Source organism: Marmota monax, unplaced genomic scaffold, assembly GCF_021218885.2.
Source record: "Marmota monax isolate L192 unplaced genomic scaffold, Marmota_monax_Labrador192_F-V1.1 WCK01_AAM20220418_F8-fsc00280, whole genome shotgun sequence".
Taxonomy (NCBI): Eukaryota; Metazoa; Chordata; class Mammalia; order Rodentia; family Sciuridae; genus Marmota; species Marmota monax.
The window spans coordinates 1591681-1598794 of record NW_026692080.1 but is presented as its reverse complement, the minus strand read 5'-3'; the positions used below and the strand labels follow the sequence as shown (position 1 = coordinate 1598794).

At 31.7% G+C, this 7114-nt stretch overlaps 1 pseudogene; it reads right to left on the bottom strand.

Annotated features, from left to right (window-relative positions):
• Nucleotides 1–5900: 5900 nt before the first annotated feature.
• Nucleotides 5901–6652, bottom strand: LOC124103322 (olfactory receptor 2W1-like; annotated as a pseudogene).
• Between the last annotated feature and the right edge of the window lie 462 nt (nt 6653–7114).

Below are 7114 nucleotides of genomic sequence, written 5' to 3'. Positions count from 1 at the left end.
AGGAATTTAAAACTCAATACCAAGAAAAACAATATGATTTAAATACTGACAATCAACCTATCTAGATAACTTCTTAAAGAAAACATAAAAATAGCCAACTAGTATATTAAAAACTGGATAGGTTGGTGCATCAGCCTGATAACTAGGTCTATATAATTGAGCCTATAGGCAGAGTTATGTCTTATTGAGTGGGTGTGGATATATTGTCCATTGGGGCTAGTCTGGTATAAGATTCTTCTGGGGTGTAATCATTGTCTGGGTTGTAGGAATGGGCTGAAAGCTCATGTTTATGAGGGCAGGTATGAAGTCTGTTTCCACAGGGGATGACCTAAGGTCTGGGTCAACAGAGTCTACTAGATAGACAATAATTATGAATCTAAAAATATGGCCAATTTCTGGGATGAACTTGAAACCTGGATTCTCAGGACTGGACCTCAAGTCTTGATCCATGGGGACAGGTCTGTCCCAGGGCCTACTGAAGTGATTCTACTTCCAGGTCAACTGAACTGAGTTTTTTGGATCCTGGATCCAGATAATATTGGGACTATGGAGTCTGTCTTGCTGACTGGGTTCTTCCTGGCACTAGGACAGATCTGGAAACTGATTCTGTAGCAGTCATTTCCATTCCTAATTCTGTGGAGGCTGGCCTTGTTCAGGAATCTATTTGGATGGGCCTGGACCCTGAATCTGCTTAGGAGACCTGGACCCATCGTGTAGAGGCTGTGCTGGCTTTATATCTGAATCACTTCTCCCATTTTTTGAAAATTTTGTTTAAGAACATATAATCATTATGATCTACTTTGTATTCATTATTTCCATTATTTATTTTTAATCTTACAGTTAAATTTTACCTAATCCTTAGTACTCAGACATAGACATCCATGGTGGAAGGACAGTAAATATCTGGTACATTTGAATTCCAGAGACAGAAGTCACAAATATTATGAAGGCTCACCAAAACGAGAGTGGTAGGAACTTTAGTAGAGGAAAAGATAAATGTAATGTGGGTAATACAAATTTGATTAATTGATTTATAAAGAAAGCTTAAATAGGATAACCCATTGAAAACTATATTTTTTTCTAAAAATATAAAAATGTTTCCCTGTTGAAGACATGAAATTAGTACATATTCTCTCATTTTTATGATAATTAATTTCTCCCATTTACAGAATAGAAAATCATTTTTAACCAGTGTGTGCATGTGTGAATGTAGATAAAGAGAAGAAAATTAACTAACTTCCCACGAAAAACACCCCTATGTATTTTACATTTTTTCTTATTTGCTCATTACATTTACTAAGCAGGTTTTGTACCAATGTCAGAAGAGGAACCAAAGATTCAGAGATGGTAAGTAACATGCTCAAGGTGACACAGCTGAGTTTATGAGTTAAGGTGGATTAAAGTCAGCCAAGAAGTTGAAAAAGTTTTATTTGTAGGACAAACCTGTGAAACTTTTACTTGATGAAAAATGAATCCAGTTGACAATATTTAATTCATGAAGAAAAGCAGGAAAGCATGTCAATTTTCTGGCTTTACCACTTTTCATAGTATGACTGGGGTAAATAACATCATTGTGGTACCTGAACTGATCCATAGGTAATATTTATATGTTGAATTTGAGGTTAATTTAGACTTTATTTTTTCATGCCAGGGATTTAATTTAGGGCTACTCAATCATTGAGCCACATTCCCAGACCTATTTTGTATTTTATTTAGAGACAGAGTCTCACTGAGTTGCTTAGTACCTCACTTTGCTGAGGCTGGCTTTGAATTTGTGATCCTGTTGCCTCAACCTCTCAAGCCACTTGAATTAGAGGCATGCACCACTACACCAAGCTAATTTATACTCCTTTAGTTTATTATATAGTTAGACATTTTGGTTCCCATAAAATTTAGTTTTCCTTATGTTAAAACACTAATCAATATAAAGACAATATTTTCACACAAGTGAAGCCAACTACTCCCGTGGTTTTTGTTAGTTGTTATGTATTATGGTCAGAATTGTCTTTAATGATTTAGAAGTTGGTAGTTCAAAATATCATATATATATGATATATATATATATAATATATATATATATATATATATAATATATATATAATATATATTTCAAATTGTATTAATGACAAAGAATTCACTAGCTGATCACTGAAGGATGAATAGTAGGAGACTGGGAATATATTAGAAGCAACATTGTGAAAAAATAATTATTATGTGGATTACCTATGATTTCTTTATATTGTCTTTATATAAAATCCCTAATGTACTGCTGCCACTTCAGTTTTTATTATTTATAACCATAACTATCTATTTAACAGATAGATTCCATATAATCTGAGACACCTAAAATAAATCTTAAGAAATTGGCTGCATAGACTTATTCATTGATTAAAGTCTCTCACTAACTAGAAGATGGTTTCCAAGGACTTTTACTTAAATTTTATCATAGTAATTCCAGCATAGCATACTGTCAACATTATTGATAGTTGACACTTAAAGCAATTTGCTTAAAAGTTAATGTAACTGAGTATACTAATGCTTGATCATTGTGACGTTATTTTATTGGCAAAAAAAGTATAAATATATAAGAAAATAAAGGAGTATAAATTAACCTTGAGTTCAATAAATAATAATATATTTCTTCTCTAGTACATATAATATACTATATATAATATATAATGTACATATGCATATGTATAGACATACACACATATATACATACACATACATGTATGTATATATGTATCTTGTATATATGTATCTTGTATTTCTGTGAACCTTCTTCACAGAAATGCAATAGATAAGTATACTTGAAAATTTATGTTAGTCCATTAGTTTACTTAGATAAAACCATATTATGAAAAATGTTTCTCATGACATTTTATTTAATTAGTAGTGAACACTATTTGTTTAATTCTTTTCTTTTATGAACTGTTTTCAGCCATAACTACTTGAATTACTACTAAATAATGCCAGTAGAAAGAGGATTGGGTAATAATATCTTCTTTCTTTACGATATTTTCCTTGTTATCACAAAATAATAGTACCTCTATGTTAACCATATAAAATTAATTCACATGAAGTAACTTTTCACAGAACCTATGAAACAGTTGGCAATTTTTTACATCATCATCTACTTATTGTTTTATCTGATTTTTATTTGCTAAATCACTTTTATTCTATGAGGATATTTACTTATATTTATTATTTGTTTTAGATATGTCCAAGCTGGTTTTTAAGACTCTCTTCTTTGCCACATTCATAATGTGGATTTTCTCTGCCAAATTCAGATCTTAGAGAATTTTTAAAGCATCTCAAGTGCCACATATCTCCTGAATATATTTCCATTTTTTTTTCTAATTTGGACATATGTATAACTATTCTGAGAAGTCTTTGATGTAATTAGTGCCAAGTTTAACATTAAGGTAGTTTAGTAAAAGATGACCTCCATATAATATCATGCAATGTTGGTTTCCCCAAACTAAAAAGCTGGTATCTTTGTTCCTATGTGTTCCTATGTAGTGCTTCATTTTAATTTACGATAGAGGAAGCAGGAAAAGCACAAAATTAATTTAATTCTGTCATATTTGTTATTGCATATTTGTTACTGTTACTTTGAGAGATTTTCTAGCTTCAGGAGTGAACCTGGAATCACAGCAATGTCCCAAATCAGAAAGTCTATACACCACACAATAGGTCTCCTTTACTAGTTGTTCCGGATGGGATTAGTCAATATGAAAGAAAAGCTAAAGATAATGAAGCCAAATATACTAAATTGGTGAAAAACATGACAAGAAAATAGAAAAGTTATTTTAATAATTGACTTTAAGTTTAATTTAAAAACCCTAAGAATATTAAGTATTTTTTTCTCAAAGTTAATTTAAAATTAAAATTCTGTTCTTCTGGTCCTATATTCATGTTTGTTTCATACTTTATCCTTTATTTGTTTCTTCTCTTCCTATTTTTTTCTCTTGCTGTGTTTATTTTCATCTTTTTTTTCTTTATTATGGCAAGAACAGCTGTCAAAATATTTATTCTCTGGCCAATTTTTAAGTGTATAATTTTTTTTACATCACATCATGGTCAAATATAAGCACAAAAATTTCTTATTCCTGTAAGCATTTTTCATACATTTATAAATACTGACCATGTCATAATCAACTACTTACTTTAGGTGATCTAGAGTGGGTGAGGTAAATTTTCATAAATATTTATGTTAGTCATGGTCAGAAGAGCAACTCCTCAGTATACAGAATCATTATTATTATATTACTTACAAGTATACTTAGCCTTTTTAGGCCATATATTATCCTACAAGCATGAGGCAAGATTTATATACTTATAAAACCACTAATGAGTTTATTTGTGTAAGCTTAATGATTTGTTGTAAAAAAAATTTGAATATAGATTTATTTAGCAAGAATAAAATAGTAATTTTGTTAGTTTTTTATCACTTTCACCAAAATCCCTGAGAAAAACATCTTAAAGAAGGAAAGATTTATTTTGGTTTACAGGTTCAGGGGTTTCAGTCCATGGCCAGCTGGTCCAAGGTGAAATAATCATGGTGGAGAGCATAGTTGAAAAAAATTGTTCAGCTCATGGAAGCTAGGAAGCAAAAGCATTGGGAGAACACAAATATGGCTGGATATAAGAAACACCCTTCTAGGATATTCCTACTTTCTCCAACTAGCCCCTCTCTCAACAGTCCATTCAGATTATTAATTCTTTAGATGGATTAATACACTGATGAGGTTTGAGCCTCCATGATCCCATCATTTTCCTAAACCTCCACTTCTAGACATTGCTGCATTGGGGCATGTTTTAGATCCAAACCGTGACATCAAGTATTTGAAATAGTGCTATAATTTGCCATGCAAATGCAACAAAGACAAACCAAAGAGAAAACAAAACTAGACATCTAGAAAACAATTATACTATAAAATGTAATGTCCTCCTATGTATATAAATAATTCATTTTTGGTTTACTTAGTTACTGGAATTTGTAAATGATGTAATATATCTCCTATCATTACTTACAAAACTTATTGAGTCAGAACAGGCACCTCAAGAGGATAGGTGGGAGAATTGCAAATTTGAGATTAGCCTCAGCAATTTAGTGAGGCCCTAAACAACTTAGAGAGACACTGTCTCAAAATTTAAAAATAAATATATAATTAAGAAGGGCTGGGATGTGGCTAAGTTGTTAAGCATTCCTTGGTTCAATCCTCAGTACCCCACCACTTGGAAAAAAAAGTCAGAATACTCATAGTGGTAGAGGATAAAATATTAGGTTATATTGATATTCCAGAAATGTTTGTGATGAACCCTATTTTGATTGAATATGATTGTTAATTTATAAAGATAGGTATCAGATCATAGAGAAAAAAAAATTCATTGAAGTTATCACATTTTTCCAAAACAAATAATATATCACCTTGATAAATGGAAATCAAAAGTTTCACTTTATGAAATACCACTACAAAAAATAGTACTGCATTTCTGAAAATTCACATTAATTCTCTTATTCCATAGATGTATACTGAAAGCCTAACTGGTGTCAAACTATTAAGATTCTCTTTCTAAAAACATTAGCATAATCATATAATAAAGTTTCGATAATGAATGAGAAAAGAATTAGTCTGGATTGTCACCTTTAAAAAGACTTTGATAAATAGCTTCTATTTTTCTCTGACATGGTACATAAAAAAGAATTAAGTTACTAAGATAATTTCCTCAAGATATTCATCAACTTCCATTGAATAATCGGAAAATTTTATCATATACTGCTTATGATAATTACTGGCTCATAGCTGTAATTCACTAATTAACATTAATTCATCACTATGATCTAAGGATTACTTGTTCCATAAAAATTAAAGACAATTAGTAGATACATTTCATTACTTTATTCTAATATCTATCTCTTCAAATAACTCTTCACTTTCACAGATTTCATGTTGAACTCTCATTAGCTTCTTCAGTGCATCCTTTATGTCCTTATTCCTTAAGGTGTAAATGAAGGGGTTGAGACATGGAGTGATGATGGTGTAAAAGAGGGTGAAGAACTTTCCTTGGTCCTTGGATGCAATGTTACCTGGTTGCAGGTACAAGTAGATAATAGCTCCATAGAACATGGACACAGCAGTGAGATGAGATCCTCAGGTATTTATTGTTCTTTGTTGGCCAGCTTTAGATTTCATTTTTAGCACAGCTTCAGCAAAGCAGCCATAGGATATAAAGATAAAGATGGGGGGTGTGAGGACAATGTCAATGCCTAAAGCAAACACAGAAATTTCTACTGTTGTGGTGTCTACACAAGCTCTCTTGGCCATAGCTGGAAACTCACACAAGAAAAGATCCAAAACATTGTTTTCCCTCTTAGGCAAATTTAGAGTAAATGTACATAACACTACAGATTGGCCAAACTAATACTCCAGACCATGAAAATCATCTTGAGACATAGAAGAGGGTTCATGATTACTAAATAATGCAAAGGCTTACAAATAGCTGTAAAACGGTCATAGGACATGACAGCCAGGAGAAGGCACTCAATGGAGCCCAACCACATGTAAATATAGAGTTGAGTGATACAACCCACATAGCTTACTGCCTTCTTGGGTCCCCATAAGTTGACCGACATCTGAGGAACAATGCAAAATATTCCATGAGGAGGAAATTTTTAAAAAATGAAAATCAGCAAAGGGGGAAACTACCCTAAAGTAAAAGTCAAACAAAGGTGAAACTAAGTCAATTTCAAAATAAAAAATAAACCAAAGTGACTAGGAATACAAATCATATCTCAAAAATAAACCTGAATTTTAATGGCTTAAACTTATTAATCAAAAGACATGGATGGTCCAATTGAATTAAATAACAAGATTAAACAACACAATGTCTTCAAGGAACTCACATCCTAGTAAAAGATATCCACAGACTGAAGGTGAAAGATTGGAAGAAAACATATCACTCACATAGACTATGTAAAGAAATGGAGGTTTCCATCCTCATATCAGATAGAGTGGACTTCAAACTAGAAGGGATAAAGAAGAACATTTCATATTGATTAAGAGAATCATACATCAACAAAACATAAAAATCATAAATATATATGCCC